Here is a 15,289-nt window from a genome sequence, read left to right on the forward strand (position 1 = left end):
ATTTAAGAAGGCCATGATCTTTGGGTATGGGCTACTTAGGACCCCAGGGGCTCAGCACAAGGAACCGACAGAGAGGCCACGAAAGGATTCCAGCTGAGCAGCATAAACAACTGCAGCTTTTGTGGATATAAAATGAAAATGACCATGCTCTCATTCTGGAAAAAAACTGTGGTATTAGAAAGCATAGGTTTGACAAGACAAGCTAAAACCTACACTCTTCAGATTCCAGTAGGCCTATGCCATATTAATTATTTATCAAGATGTTTTCTTAAAGTAGTGTCTTTGTGCCTTTAATTTTCAATTGCCTTAATGCTATGAGGATCTCTGCTGGCAATGCATCAATTATTAATAGAGTTAAAACAATATTTGTTTTCCCCAAATACATTTCTGAATGCTGTCCTCATACCAGTTAGGTTTTTCTGAAACATTAATGAGGGTCTCTGATTTCCTCCAGACTCGAGCTGAGGCGCAGGCTTGGCTGGGCCTTTGATTCGGCTGTCGGAGCGTGCGTGGCACCGCATCCCTCACACCGTTCCTCCCACCGGGGCTGCGGCAGTGATCAAGCTAAAGAGCCGTGGTGAGGAAGGAGAAACAGCAGCACGTCTGTAATTGAGAATTTCAGTTGCTGAGTTCAGAGGTTCTGTTGTTCTAGTGACTGCTTTGCATTTTCTTATTCCAGTAGCTGTCCCCAGGCTCAGTAGAGAGACTGTGCTTTTCTTGGATTGGAGTACTTTTCTCCTAACAAAGAAAACAACAGTGCAGTTCCTTTAATCTACGAGAACACCATTTCAATTCAGCAAAAGGATACTTGAAACATCGTGGGTTTAAGAATTTTATGCAATCTCAGCCACTTCTCTCTCTGCCAGGGAGCGTATAAAAAATTAAAACCCCAAATACTGCTTCTTGCTTTTCCAGGCCCTAATTATAAATACGTTTTCACAAGGAGGAGTCAACTTAAGCCTAATATTGTGTGAAATCTCGTAATTTCAATACAGTCTTCGCTTGATGTGGATTGGTAATTGGAGCTGTGGAATCAATTTCTCCCATACTTGAAACACCCAAATGAGTATGAAATGTGTTGCATTTGTTCCATGCACGTCTACAGTTCTGCACTTTGCTTGGAGTGGAATGATCATTCTGATGTATTTTTTATAACAGAGCAATGTTTCCTCAGACTTTGATGTTTCACGTATGAAGCTATTATAACCATTTGCCATTTAGATGCATGATCCGTGGCTAATCTCCAAAGCTTTGATGCGTGCAATAATTATTACTATTGATGTCATTGCACCATATTTAAAATATGAACGTCTCTTTGTAAGTCTACAGCTAACAGAAGAGGGAGGCGACCCATCCACACCAAGGCTGGAAATTTCCAGCTGGTAAAGCTCTGACACCGTGTGAGAGGACATCCCGTACTTCCAGGGAGGCACCGGCTATGACGAAGGCAGGGCTCAGAGAGCAGGACGGTGATGCAGTGTGTGCACAGAGAACAACTCCAGGAAATTGAGCCCCAGGGCCTCCAGATGCCACATTCTGACAATCTGCTCTCAATGCTCGACCCTGAACTCAGCCATATGGTGTGTTTCAGACAACGCCTGCACCTCGGGCTCCGAGTGATTTTATCTGTGCAGCGTGTCACCAGCACTTGGGAGCCTGATGTTCATTCAAAACCTGGTTTCCGGACCTGGCTAAGCAGAACAGCTGGGAGTTCCCCAGAGCTCTCCACCTCCCTGTCACGAAACCTGGGGCTGGATGGATTGTTAACTGGGGCGCTGTCATGACTGTTTTCACGAGGGCTGCAAAGCAGTGCAAATCCAACAGCATCTCTCTTGGTCTGGCTGCTTTCACACACCGACATTTAACCAGAACTGCCTGTCCTGCAGGGATGCACAGGAACATGGGCATGGGGAGAAAGTGAAAAACCCCAGAGAAGCTTGCTACTTTGTCCATAAATTTTGGGTGTGGGTTTAGCCTCAGAGGAACAAACGTTATGTTTGTAAAGTCTAGAAGATGTTGACCTGCCTTTGATATGCTGCAGTGGTGTCAAGGTTTCTCATGAATCTCACCAAAAAGTTCATTTCCGTTCTCCTGGAAACTCTTCTTACTCTTTGGCTGCTTTTTCAGCTTTTTGAGGATCATCTTTGCAACCACAAAAGCTAAAACGGCCAATGGCAGCAGCCTGTGATGAGCTGGGGACCAGTGGAGAGAAAGAAGCAGCCACTGGATTACAACAGAGGAAACAGACCCTGGAGAATCCTTCTGGTACAGGAGGCAGAGGGAGGAAGTTGGGAGTCCCAAAAGACTGAGACACCAGCAGCAGAGGAGTTCGAGACAGTTTGTCAGCGCAGTGCCACACAGAGCAGAAAGCTGTTTCCAAGCGTGAACGTCTCTACAAGATAAGGAAAACTAACAACGTTCACAGTTCCTGATTACAAAGTGGTTAGAGACTGCGCAGCTGAAATAATCCGGGACTTTAACCGCAGTGTTGAAGCACAGTTTGCCCCACCAACCCCCACAAAGCAGGTGTGATTTCTTGGTTTGTTTTAAGAGCACTGTGAGGTTTAGTCCTGGTCTCCACACTCTGGCAGCCTAAGTAATGCTACAGAGCTGAAAATGTGTGGGCCTGTATTAACACTTTCAACTTGCTAAAACATACTTTATAGGTCTCTAATTACAGTGAAGCAAAGTCCGTTAATATATTTAGTCAACTGTTCGATTAAGCTACTGGCAACCATTTATGGAAAGTCAAATTTAACAACACATCTAACTAGTAGGAAAAAAGGTATGTTTTGATTGCACATGAATGTTAATGGTTAATAAATTCTCAAACCTTTAGTACCAAAACAATTTTGGTATGTAAAGACTCATTTCTGTATCAAGAACCAATATTTACTTTCATTATCTTAGTATAATGGTGTATCTATAGAAGAACTTATTAGAAAATAACGACAGAAAACAGACCAAGGTCTTCAGCCTAAAAAGTCTCATGGGTCTGAATGCACTGGGAGGAGTCTGCTTGAAGCACACAGGACAAGATTAGTTTGATTCTGAAAAGCGGACGGTTTAAATTCCTAAACTCAGCCTCCTCCAGGGGACACCTGGAAGCAGCCTGCGGTGAACTCTGTTTTGAAACAGGAAGCTGCCACCAAGCTAAAGCTGTCACCCTGCATCTCCTTACAGAGAAGGACGTGCAACCAACAAAACTCGGGCTCCTGAAAGCCAAGCCAAGCACCAGGGAGCCAGCAGGTCTGTACTGGGCATGTCCCTGTGCCCCTGTGCAGTGACAACCTTGCTGCACTTCCCTAAGAGGTGTTAATTATAGGCTGGTTTTGCCTTGCTCAGACTCCACTGGTTGGTCTGTCATGTCATGTCTGAGTAGGAATTTCATTGATTTTATTACGTACAGCCAGTGTTTTACATGGCAGGATCAAGGGACAGAAGACAGAGAGTGATTAGCTGAAAAAGAGAACAAAAGCAGAAGGCCAGCAAGGGCAGATGCAAGGATCAGGAGTCGAGGGCAGACAGAAGCTTCAGCAGTTAGGGAAGAGGAGAGGCTCTTCGGAGCCACAAGCCAATTACTCACAGCAAAGACATTCACTGTTCACTGGGCTGGACAGTCTCATCTTGCCTCCCAGCCCTCCTCGGCCATTATGATCAGAGCCACGGCCTTTCCTGCAGGTGCTGGGGATTGCCCTGCTCATGTGCTCCTGACCTGCTCTGCTGGAGGCAGTCTCCTCCCCGGGCCCCTGGTGACTGAGGCAGCTGCTGGTAACTCACGAGCTGAGCCCTGCTGTGCAAACAGCCTACAAAAATTGCTCCTGAGGACACTGGATGGAGTTGACTACCTGGAAGAAAATGTGAATCCATGCAGAGAAGTAGAACCAGAACACTATGCAGGTCCTGACTGAGGAAAACCTCTTCCCTGGCAGGCAGAAATTCCTGTTGGCCTCTGAAGGCAGAGCTCTGCACAGCTCCTGGAGGCCCCAATGGACACCCTAGGGTGTCCCAGTATTCATCTCCCCCTTCTCAAATGTTTTTAAGATGATCGCTCTACATGCGCCTCCTTTCCGCTTTAATCTAACAAACTAGAAAGATTGCCAGTGTCACAGTTAGTCCAGCCGTGCTGCAGCATCATTTCATCCCAGGGGCACAAACCAGGGAGAGACAAGTGTAACCCGTTCCTCTATGAACACTGTCTCGTGTCCGTGCCTGACAAACTGACAGCTCAGCAGACAGACATGACAAGAGCTTGCATTACAGATCACTTTATCCCCTTTCCAGTTAATGGTGTTCTGGTGGAAAAAATATTGAACTCTCCAGTTCCAGCTTCTAGGCAGTATTGCTGCTCTCTTGATCCAAGACTGAGAAAAAATAGCAAGTTTGACTACCTAGCAAACCCTCAACTACTCATTTTACCAGTGCGCAGAGCACAAAAAAGTGAATGCAGGGAACTAGATTCGCAGCTGGTGTAAATCACACCAGGTGTGCTCTCGTCTGTGGGGTTGCTCGCTGTGGCGCCAGCCCAGCGCCGTGACGAGGTCTCGGCTGTGTTCACATGCTCCTGTTTCACTGCCGAAACAAATGAGCTCAGTGCAGCATCTTGATCTTTAGCTGGTGATGAGACCCAATATGCTTCAGCAGGATGACACAAAATGTTCCCCGATGACTTTATCGCCTGCCAGGCGCTCCATTTGATTTCCCCAGCAGAGATCCCTGGTAAATCTACACTGTGAAGGAGAGACCAAGTTAATCTAGAACTGAATCAGGCATTTCACGCTGCAATACAGCACGATAGATCAGCAAGCGCTAGGAAGGAGAGTAAGCAAAGGCAGAATTTCTCTGGAAGGGCAGTGTCAAGCCTCAGGCCTGTCAGGCCTGCCTGCCACCTCTCGGAACACCCTGCGGCCGCAGGAACCACCGCCTCCCCGAAACCCTCCCTGGGAGTGGAGCGCTTCCCAGCCCGACACCCGTGTATCAGTGCGAGATCCACAAAGCCTAATCACAGTTTTAAAAACAGATGAATTCAAGCATCAAATAGTGTAAGTTCAGAATGAAGGTAATTAGTAATCAAGTCTGGCCTGCATCCCCTCCCATTCTGGGCCTGGCCAAGAGACCCTCAGAGCTGCACATAAAGATGACACGGTCACCTGAGCAAACCTGCAAAAGAACCTCTCAGGTATTTAAGCACTCAAGTGGAAACATAGCCCAGCACTGTCTTGCTTTAATGTAGATTACCAGCTGCCCTTCATGATTTCAGTTGTTTAAAATAAAACAGAAGACTGATGGAGGGCACTTTTCATAAAACTATGTTTGTGTACCTCACTGGCAGGTAATAATGTTCGTTGGTGTAACACTGATAACACATTAACCCTAGGTGTCTGTGCCTAGGGTCACATACATTTCCCAACCAACACTTCCAAACCAACACTTCAAGAAGATTGCTTTGAATTCCCTGCAGTAAGAAGCACAACCAGTGCAGGGTTACAGCCGTCCCTTCCCCTCGTGCTCAGCCCTGCGTGTACCACCACTGCCCAGATGGAGCTGGGGATGGGCCAGCAGCACTGGCACAGGAGACTCTCCGTCAAATTACAGTCCAAACACAGGGCTCTAACAAACCCACACTGACACTTGAGGGTTGAGGATTATGGGGACAGAAAAGGAACTGTAGCATCTCCAAAGAAAAAAGAGCCTATTAACCCGCTGCAGAGCACAGAGCTCTTTCCTGTGGCAGACAGTGCTGTCCCTGCTTAGGAATCACAAAAACCATGGAAAAATCCCAGGAATGTTTTGGCTGCTTTAATTTGGAAACTTGTCCCAAAGTTTCTGAAAACAAAAGGACACACAGGATTTTATCACCTGAAAGGTGCTGCCTCGTTCTACCCCAAAACAAGTACAGTTGAAACATATGACACCTTTAGGCAGCAGTGTCAGCCTTGGCTTTTTAACTCACTATTCAACCTTAACCTGCTGCAGGAATCAGAATGAACAAGGCTTGCTCAGCCTCTGTGGCACTCTCCCACTTATTAGCTGCCAGGTCTCGGTGTGCAAAGCCCACAGCAGTAAGAACAAATGAACAATCCTCACTGAGAGGGAAGCAGCTGAAATATCCATAATGAAAATTCAATGTCAGAAACTGAATTTATTTTCATTTTTTCAGGATTACATTGAAAATTATTATTATTATTATTATTATTATTATTATTATTATTATTATTATTATTACCACCAAATGTTTTACTTAATTTTAAAAAGTGATTATAAAGCTGAGAATAATGGTAATACTGTGTTACCTTCCCCAAAGTGGGTGTCAAAGGTAGAAAGTTTTGTATTTAACTAATGAGGCTGCAGATGGGATGCAGGTACCCACACAGCTTCTAAAGTCCAAAACGAGACTCTGGAAAGGATCCAGGTATCTCTCAACTCAAGAGGAGAGGAAAGAATTTCAGCTGTTTCTGCCCTGGGCACTGTCAACAAATGGGTGAACGAGCTTCAATATATACCATGAGGGCTTCAGATGCTGCATCACTTCTTCATCCTCAACAAGCTACTGGGGAGCTTCCTTGTCCTCTGATTTCAGTTCCGGAGAAGACGACATTTCTTCTGAGCAGTCAACAACACACTTGTAGAACAGGCTTTGCACAAGAACCCCGTAACTCCTCATCTCTTGCCAGCCTACGAAGATGGTGGAAAGCCTATGGAGAAGTGGCTGTACATCCCAGAAGGCAACAACTACCCTCAGTGCTTAGCAAAGATACAGAAAAAATGGTGAAAGATGAAATGCCATGCCTGGAAAACTGCAACTACCTTTTCTTACTACCCCAGGGTTCCTCGTTTTTTTCTGCACAGTCACTATCACACATGACACTGTTAGATCATAGCCTTCTGTGGCCACACACTGTACACACATATACCGTGTGAAACTGCCTTTACCACTGGAGGTTTATACTCCACTGGGTATATTTCTCTGGAATACCAGAACAGAAAACAGCAGCTGATGCCTGTACAGCAGAAAGGTAGAGCTTTTGATAAAACAGCAGCCAGACCTTCATCACTTTACTGCCTATGAGTACTTTGGTGCTTGTAAAACTGTCCTTGATCACATCTCCAGACAGTTCTCATTTTTCCCAGTGAGGCCAGAGAACATCTCAGGGCTGGGTTCCCAACAGCTCTCTCCAAGCAGTTAAGGAACAAAACACCAGGATCCCTTTTGTATACTCAGCCCTTCCTCCCTTGCTGTCCAGGATCTTTTTGGCCAGCTAACTAGTTAGAGGAGTGCCACATTCTGGGGAACTTCAGGATAAGGAAAAGTCCCCACTTCTTGCAGCAAAGTGCCTGAGTTGCTTATCGTCTGGCTACACAAGAGAAATACCTGTACAGTATATAAATCACCTGTCATCATCCTCCCTGGAAAACTCATTATTGTAATAGTCTAATCATTGTGATATCCACTGGCATTACTCCCACTAGCATTAATCCTGATTAGTTCATCTGGTATTAATGTGGATGTCACAAGTACTTCCATGTGATTTTCCAGGCTTGTTGTGTGCTAAAGACCATCCTGGTTTCCACTTCGAGGAAAAAAGCTGTTCATTCATCACCTGTAAGACAGTCAGGCACCAAAGTCCCAGGATTCATTAACTAAGCTGATTCCTTCCCTTAGGTCTCCCAGTGTCTTCCTCTTAGTGAAAAAATGTACTTCATACCCCACCACTGTGCAAGCTCCTTGGCGTAGAGGATTGGCGTTTTCATTTTGCTGTTTCGTGCACATTCCCCAGAGCCGAGTGCAACATCAGTGCTCAAGGTGTAACAACCACCCGTCCGCAACTCTGGAGTCCCACACCCCATCCTATACGTAGGGTTAGTCTCTCGAGGGGAGGGGAGCAGCTGGGGTTTCCTACCTGTGCTCTCCTGTGCCTGTGCTCTCACCGGACAGTGGGGTGGGGCCACAGGCACCTGCATTTCATGACAGCCAGCGGCAGGCACAGCCTGCAGTAACAGCAATGGGGATAACTCTGCCCGGCCCAGGCATCTTATCACAGCAGCAGGAGTTTTACTACCAATTCCTTCAATGCTCTTTTACATTTCAGTAGCTCTGCCTTAGACACGGCTGGAATACCAAGTGCCATGCCGCGTGCGGGAGCATCAGCTAACCCACGCTGCCCTCTTCAGGAGCTGCTCTTAAATCATCACCGGGGCGCAGCACAACCCTGCTGGCAGGGAGAAATCTGGGCTGGGTTTCATAAACAGGCACATCAAGAACTTCATTTTAGCAAAGCTAAAGTGCTTCTCAAAAGGAAGGGCTTCTCCTACAGCACTGAATGTGCTTGTCTTCGGCTCAGGCTCATGGGAGCACGAATCAACTTTTCTTCAGGAAGAACATGTACCCCGGAGCTGCAAAAGAAGGTGAAGAGCAGGGCACTGGCAGTAACGGGATGGAAGATGAGGGGTAGGGAACCCCATAGTCCCTGCTTCACATTCTGATGCCGTGCCCAGGACATGCCTGTGGGACTCCTGACGGGATATGCCATCACCCCCCCACCACAGTGAGCTCCGCTGCTCCCTCACAGTCACACACTCGAAACACTGGCACCATCCTACCCCGACAGAGGGCTTTACAGGTCAGGAAGAAAAGCACCCAGCAACAAAGCTGTCAGTCCACCCAGCGACAGGAATACGTTGCCTCAGAACCAAAAGAATGGACATGTCACACACAAGAGAGGAAGAACACCAGGAGCCAACGCACAGACATCTCTGGGGCTCGTCCAGTCACAACCCCCCGAAACAGTGTGGAGAAGGGGTGTCAGCTGGGGGCCAGCATCCACACACAAACAGTGCCAGCTCACACAAGGCAGGAACAGGAGGATTTTAGCATTACATCAGTGCAGGGGAAGACCAGAAAGAAAGTCATTGAGAGAATTTCAGCTAGTTATGTTTCATTAAGGAGCTAGAATTCAGCACAGTGAGGCTGTTTGAAAGGTGCCACTGCACTCAGCGGAGGGCTTCCAGCTCCCTGCACACCGGGGGAAGGAGCTATCCCCATCCCACCCAAAGCAGCTCTCTGGAGGCAGGCTATGGCACATTTCAGAGATCCTGTGTTTGTAGTCTGATGATGTTTAAATCTTTTGCTCCCATCTGCCACCCAGGGACATCTTTGCATTTTGCTTTTATTTATCACCAAAGTCTATTCTCAGTCCAGCCCACAGAGGCTGTTGAAGTGTTTCCTTACTTTTCATTCCAGAGGATTATTACTTATGTTGAACCCATTTGTCCCTAACAGAAATGTAAGACATAGTTCCTTTGGAATTCAGATGTTATTTAAAGTTCTTTTCCAATATCCAATTTGCCTTTTATTTATTTAGGGAGCTATTTCAGCAGGAACCTTGCTGTTGAGAGACACCAGGACTTGTTTACAGCGCTGGTCCTGGAGGCAGCCAGGAGCTGGGGGAGTCAGGCAGGCGGCAGCATTACAGATTAAAAAGTAATTACAACAGAGAATACAACATTAAATAAAAGCAAAAATAGCAGAGACAAGGGAGGAAAACTGGGAAAAATAGACTGGTGCTTAGGATAATCAGCACAGGGACTGGAGCGGGCTCCGAGCAAGCACCTCCCAGGCAGATGTCACCTCACTTGGGAGCACGCTGTGGCCATGGCGTGGCTGCTGGCCCGGCTGGCCCCTCACCTCTGCGGAGGCAGCAGCCAGGCTGGCACTGGGGGATGGCTCCTGCAGCACCGCGCAGCAGAAGGGCTTGTCTGGCTACTGCCAAGCCCGGGGCCGGTAACTCCCGCTACGGACACCTGGTCCTGACTGTGCCCGACTCTGCTGCAGACATGCTGCGCACCCTGTGCAGCCTCCTCGCCCTCTCCCCTGCCAAAGGCCATGGGTGATGATGGCACTCCCCACCGCTCACAAGGAAGGGAAATAGCTGTGACCGTCTGGAGCTGCTCTGAGCCTGCCTGACAGGAGAAGAGGGACTGAACAAACCTTGCAGGCAGGCGTTCCCCGGCCCCCTGGCAATACAGCTGGCAGCCAGACATGCAGCCAGGAAAGAGACTGGGCTTGGTCAGGTACCAAGGGCCGAGTAGCCTCATTTGCACAGTAAGGCTCCTGTGCACAGCACCACACTGCCAGCCAGACACTCTATCTGCAGCTCCAAAACCCGGCATCCTCCTTAACCATGGGGGCTTCTGAACCAGCGCTAAGCAGGTACATCCATACCCCAAACACAAAGGAGCTGCCAATTATTCCCGCTGCTGTTAGCTTCCTTTGGTCTTACTCTCTGATCGTTTAATGGGAAGTAGATTATGCAATAATTGAATGTTGGAACCAGCAGACCCCTCCCTCCCAGCAGGGGATACACATTATTTACCCATAAAAAAATATTCCAAGGGTTATTACCATGTAAACTGTGATTAATTAAATTCACAGGAATTATTTCTGAGGCATGTAAATGGGAAGATTCCTGCAGAGGAAAAGCTGGGGACCTGGCTCCATCCTGACAGCAACACAGCCATGGAGTGAGAGGAAGCCCTGAACTTATCCTCATGACTCCTGGGCTGTGCAGCGAGCAACAGAGCACGCAAAGGAACGGGAATGGTGGAGAGTCTACACCTGCTTAACCCTTTCAGAATTTCCACCTAGAAAGACCCCAAGCTCCGGACTGTCTGGGTGCCTCCCCACTAGCAGGCTGCGGTCCCCATGCACGGGCACTGACCACAGTCACCAGAAGGGCACAGACCTGGGTCACCATGTACCGCACAGAAGCCTCCATAACCATCCTCAGTGCCTCACTGACTGTCCCAGAGAGCCCAGAATGGATCCGAGGTGCTGACTGAATCGCTTCTTCCCCTTTCTTCCTCCACCCCAATCAATCAGCAAACCATCACCAGATCAGTGGCTTGCCTACCTACCTCCAGTGGATCTGACACCCAGGCAAGGAGGCACTGGTCTCCACATCTCCTGCCTCTAGATCCGACTGCCACTGCTGGCAGCACGGCTTCACCGCAAGGACCAAACACATCCCAGACCAAGGCTGCAGTTACCTCTGATGAGCCAGGGCAGATTGTAAAGGTAAATAAAACAAGAGTAAAAAATATTTGCACTATGTGTAAACCTACATCATATGCAATTTCTTACCTAAAATGTGTCAAATTTAGGATAACACAGACATGTAAGAGTGGCCACATGAGTTCAAACCTAAAGTCCCTTCAGCCCAATATCCCGCTTTTGGTGACAGGAGAAAAATGTTTAGAGAAGAATATAAGAATTAGGAAAGCACATAGCAGCACATCCCCAGCCCCTAGTGATGTGCATACAGTTTGGAAACTTTCTGAGTCAGAGTGGGGTGGGTCTCTGGTATTTAATATTCACAGAAGGATGTTTCCTCCACAGTTTTATGCTTTCATTTTTTTAAACTTTTAGCACCTACAACATCCTAGCACAAGGAGTTCCACAGCTCCAGTATGCGCAATGTGAATAAGCATCTCCCTTAATTTTTTTGCTTTGAGTTTGACACATGTCATGTCTTTCCCTCGACCCCCATCTACTTCATGAACAGAGGCAGTGAACAATCATTCCTTCCTATTCCACATGATTTTATACATATATATTCCATTTAATCATCTTTTGTCCAAGGCAAATCTCTCCTCATGAAGAAGCCATTCCAGATCTTTGATCAACTGTCTCTCTTGTCTAACATTTTCTAGTTCAATTAATTGCTTTCTGAAATGGGGGAACAGCACTGCAGAGTATTCAAGGTGTGCAACACCAGGAATTTAAGCAAGGACATAATCCTGTTACCTGTTTTGTTCCTTCTCTAAGAACTCCTACTATTATTTACTTTTATGACTGAGTGCTATGCCAGCTTTTCCATGTAAGTATTTGTCATAATCCCAGGACTCATTCATTACTTAAGAATCACCTCTGTACTCATCACTGTATACACAGAATTAGGATTGTCCCTCCTGCTCATTACTTTCTGTTTCTCTACATTGTAAACTCCTATTTTTACTACCTTGAATAGCTGAGAACTGCCAGCAAACACAGAGCCATAGCTCGTCCTTTTCTCCAGACCTGTACGAGTATGTCAAAGAGCTGAAGCAGGATCCCCAGGGGGTTCCTCTGGTGACCTCCTTCACTGTGAAACTGGCCATTTACTCCTATATGCTTTGTAAATTATGTGTCCATCTGGAGACCCTTCCTCTCACCCCATAGCTGCTTGCTTTATTGTCTTTCACAAGGGACCTTGCTGAATTCTTTCTGGAAACCCAAGCAGAATATATTAATCCAGTTCTTCTGTCCCACGTGTTTGCTGCCTCCTCCAGAGAACCCCAGGAAATTTGTGAGACATGCCTTTTGCTACAGGAGTCCCAAGTCTTCAGCATGTCACATTAACTCACGTGCTCTTGGCTTCATGCACTGCTCAAAGAACAAGACACTGACTCCTGTCCCACCCCCCATTGTCTCCAGTTTTCCCCGACCAGGTCGCAAGGTCTGGTGCACAGGGAGCTTTCCTGAGCGCTAGCTCTGACACACCCTAGGAACATCCAGCCAAACGTTCCCATGAAATCCTGCCTGAAGCTGCGCTGAGCAACACAGCATAACTGGGAGAAGTGTCCCCGCTCCCCTCTGCCAAAAGGAGTATCAGGAAGGTCAGAGGGGTGCCGTGAGGGAAAGGTGAGCGTGCTCACCCCCTCTGCGTGATGGTGCTCCTTCTCCCAGGGCACAGGAAAGCTCCCTGGCTCTGAGGTGCCAGGCTGCAGACATGCCTTTGCCAACGGGCTGTTCTCCGTGTCCACTCACAGCTCTTAACGTCCCCTGCCACAGGGACTCCTAAAACCAGCTTCAAAACAAGGGGCTCGGCTCCGCACTCAGAAAGCGGCGCAGGTACAGCAGACAGCAGAGCGAAATAGCATGTGTAACCTGGGAGCCATTTGTCACAGACTTTGTTTAATTTCTTAGAGTGAAGAAGACAGAAGAATATAGGATTCATCACTTTAAATTCTATACAGTGACAAACCAGCAAGTGCATTTAACAACAGAAATACACTTTATAGACAGTGATGGATACTTTTAAAGTGTAACCCAGTATCTGGATTATCAAAGGCAGAGTCTATCAATTTTTGTTTTTGTATTAAAGTTGTTTTTTCCATCTGTTGAAAGTGGCTCTTTGTGATTTCACAGGGCATTACACTTTATGTGTCTCATTTGCTGCACCCAAAGGAATTTCACTCTGCTACATTAAAAAATACCTTGGGATGCTGGCTAAGCTTTTAACTTTCCAGAACACGCTGTTCCGTGTCTGTCTCCATCCCAGCAGTTACCTCCTTTGAATGTCTAATTTATACATACATACACACGCACATAGTGTAATTCACATGTCACACTGCCTTTGTCACGGCTAGGGTTCTGTCCCTGTCCCAAATCCGCAGCCGGCAGCCCAGCTCCCACCACGCTCCTCTGGAAGGGTCTCACCTGATCTCCAGAGCATGCTTAGATCTGTATCAGTGCGTTTGCTTTCCTGCACACTACACGCAGGTGGAGAAACGGGAAACTACATCAAAGTTCATTTTGCTGCAGATGTCATAGAGCTGCACACTGCACACACAGATACACGTGGGCATGCTTCAGCTCTCACGCTAATGTTACCCTTGGAAGGAAAAGTACAGGCCATTCTAGCTGAGCATTACCATGCCAAAGCAGGACTACCTCTTAGCAGAGGATCATCCCAGTTGTATTGCCATGACTACCATCCATTACAAGTGCCAATACAAAACACAATTCCAAATGCATCATCTGTCCTTCCCTTAAAACCACAGCAATGAAACACCAGTAATTTTGCCTCAGCAGTAAGCCTGGTCTCCCGTTTGTCCCAGGCTCTCAATGCCTCTGGCTCCCTGCACACTTGCCCCTCTTGCTCTTGTCACTGTAGTGCATTGGCTCACATCTTGCTGCCATTCCATCCCTATTCTGAAGGATCTTGCTACAAAGTAAATTTGGGGAAGCCTTAGTGTATTGTTGAATCTAAGCTTCCTACTGGGTCTTCCCCAGCTGCATTATTGCTTCAGAAAGCCCTTAACAGGAGCTGAGGGTTTAGCCGGGTAGGTGGCTTTAGGTGGCCTGAACCTGCTGTGCTGCAGCAGAGAAGGGGAAGGGCTGGGTCCCGCCTGGCTCTGTGAGCTGGCAGATCTCCTTTTCGGAGCAGCACCACAGCCCACAGCATCCAAACACAACCTGCGTGCAAAGCATGGTGAGGTGACTCACTGAAAGGTAGCGCACTCCCACAATGATGCATATTACATTCCTTTTAAAATCATTATGGAGATAATTTCCATGGCAGAGGAACCTGCACAGCATTTTCAAGGGTTGTTACATGAAGGGATCCAGTGTGCATGCTGCTCCTCTTATCTTCACTGCAGCCTCCCTGAAAGTTCTCTTCCCCAAGAACTCCAGCCTGCCTGAACCAGCGAGCTGCTCACAAATAGAGCATGTTCCTTCTCAGAATGTGGATGGAAATACACCTATTCCTAGTAATTCTCCTGACCATGGCAAGCGGCTGCTCATTCCCAGAGCACAACAGGAGCACCACCTGACTGCAGGACCCCAAGCACTCCCCACGGCCAGACTCTCCCTCCGTGTGCTCTGTGAGGAGCTTTGCTATCACTGGCTCCACACAAGGTGGGTGTGCAGCGGCTCAAGAAGAGCCAAAACCAGAATTCCGTTCTATGCCAAGTGCAACATCTTCCAACTAGCCAGGAGGAGGCGGCCGAGCAGCAGCGGCTCTGCCACTGCAGCAAGTGTCCACCTACAACCTGCATGTGTGGAGGGAGAGAAAATTCCCTGTCCAGCCTGAACAGGACAGAGCGCGAGGCTGAGGAGCAGCCCCCATCCCTGTGGGGCACAGACACAGGCACAACAGAGCGGGCCTTCAGTTCTCCTGCCAGGATTCAAGCAGTGGCCCCAAGCTATACACAAAACAGAGACGATGAGCATCACAGGCAAAATCGAGAAGTCTGAGCTTGATGTGTTTCTCCCCTGCATTTTCTCACAACCTCCAATATTATTATAGTGATGCACAACACCAGAGAATATAATTGCTGTAGTGATTACTTACAGCCATTACATTAAGTTTTAAAATGCTCCTTTCAAATTGAACAATGTTTTTTCAAAGTCAACAGCTGGTTCACAGCTTGAAAGCAACAGTTAAGATAAATTAAATAAAAAGGGTAATAAAATCACAGACTAAATTTAATTTCTGAAGCACATTCAAACTCCAGCAAAGCCTTT

At 47.4% G+C, this 15,289-nt stretch overlaps 1 long non-coding RNA gene across 2 annotated transcripts in view; it reads right to left on the reverse strand.

The window, feature by feature from the left end:
- The window catches only part of LOC113485930, a 30,489-nt gene that overhangs the window by 6,871 nt on the left and 8,329 nt on the right, over window positions 1-15,289 (reverse strand). The window contains exon 1 of one of the 2 annotated variants that reach the window (XR_003399499.1): window positions 407-727. The exons of the other annotated variant lie outside the window; for it this stretch is intronic. This is a non-coding gene — a long non-coding RNA (uncharacterized LOC113485930). Of the gene's footprint in view, window positions 1-406; window positions 728-15,289 lie in introns of those variants that run through there. 2 annotated transcript variants of the gene reach the window in all.

The sequence above is a fragment of the Athene cunicularia genome (assembly GCF_003259725.1).
Source record: "Athene cunicularia isolate RWA chromosome 14 unlocalized genomic scaffold, athCun1 chr14_part2, whole genome shotgun sequence".
NCBI lineage: Eukaryota > Metazoa > Chordata > Aves > Strigiformes > Strigidae > Athene > Athene cunicularia.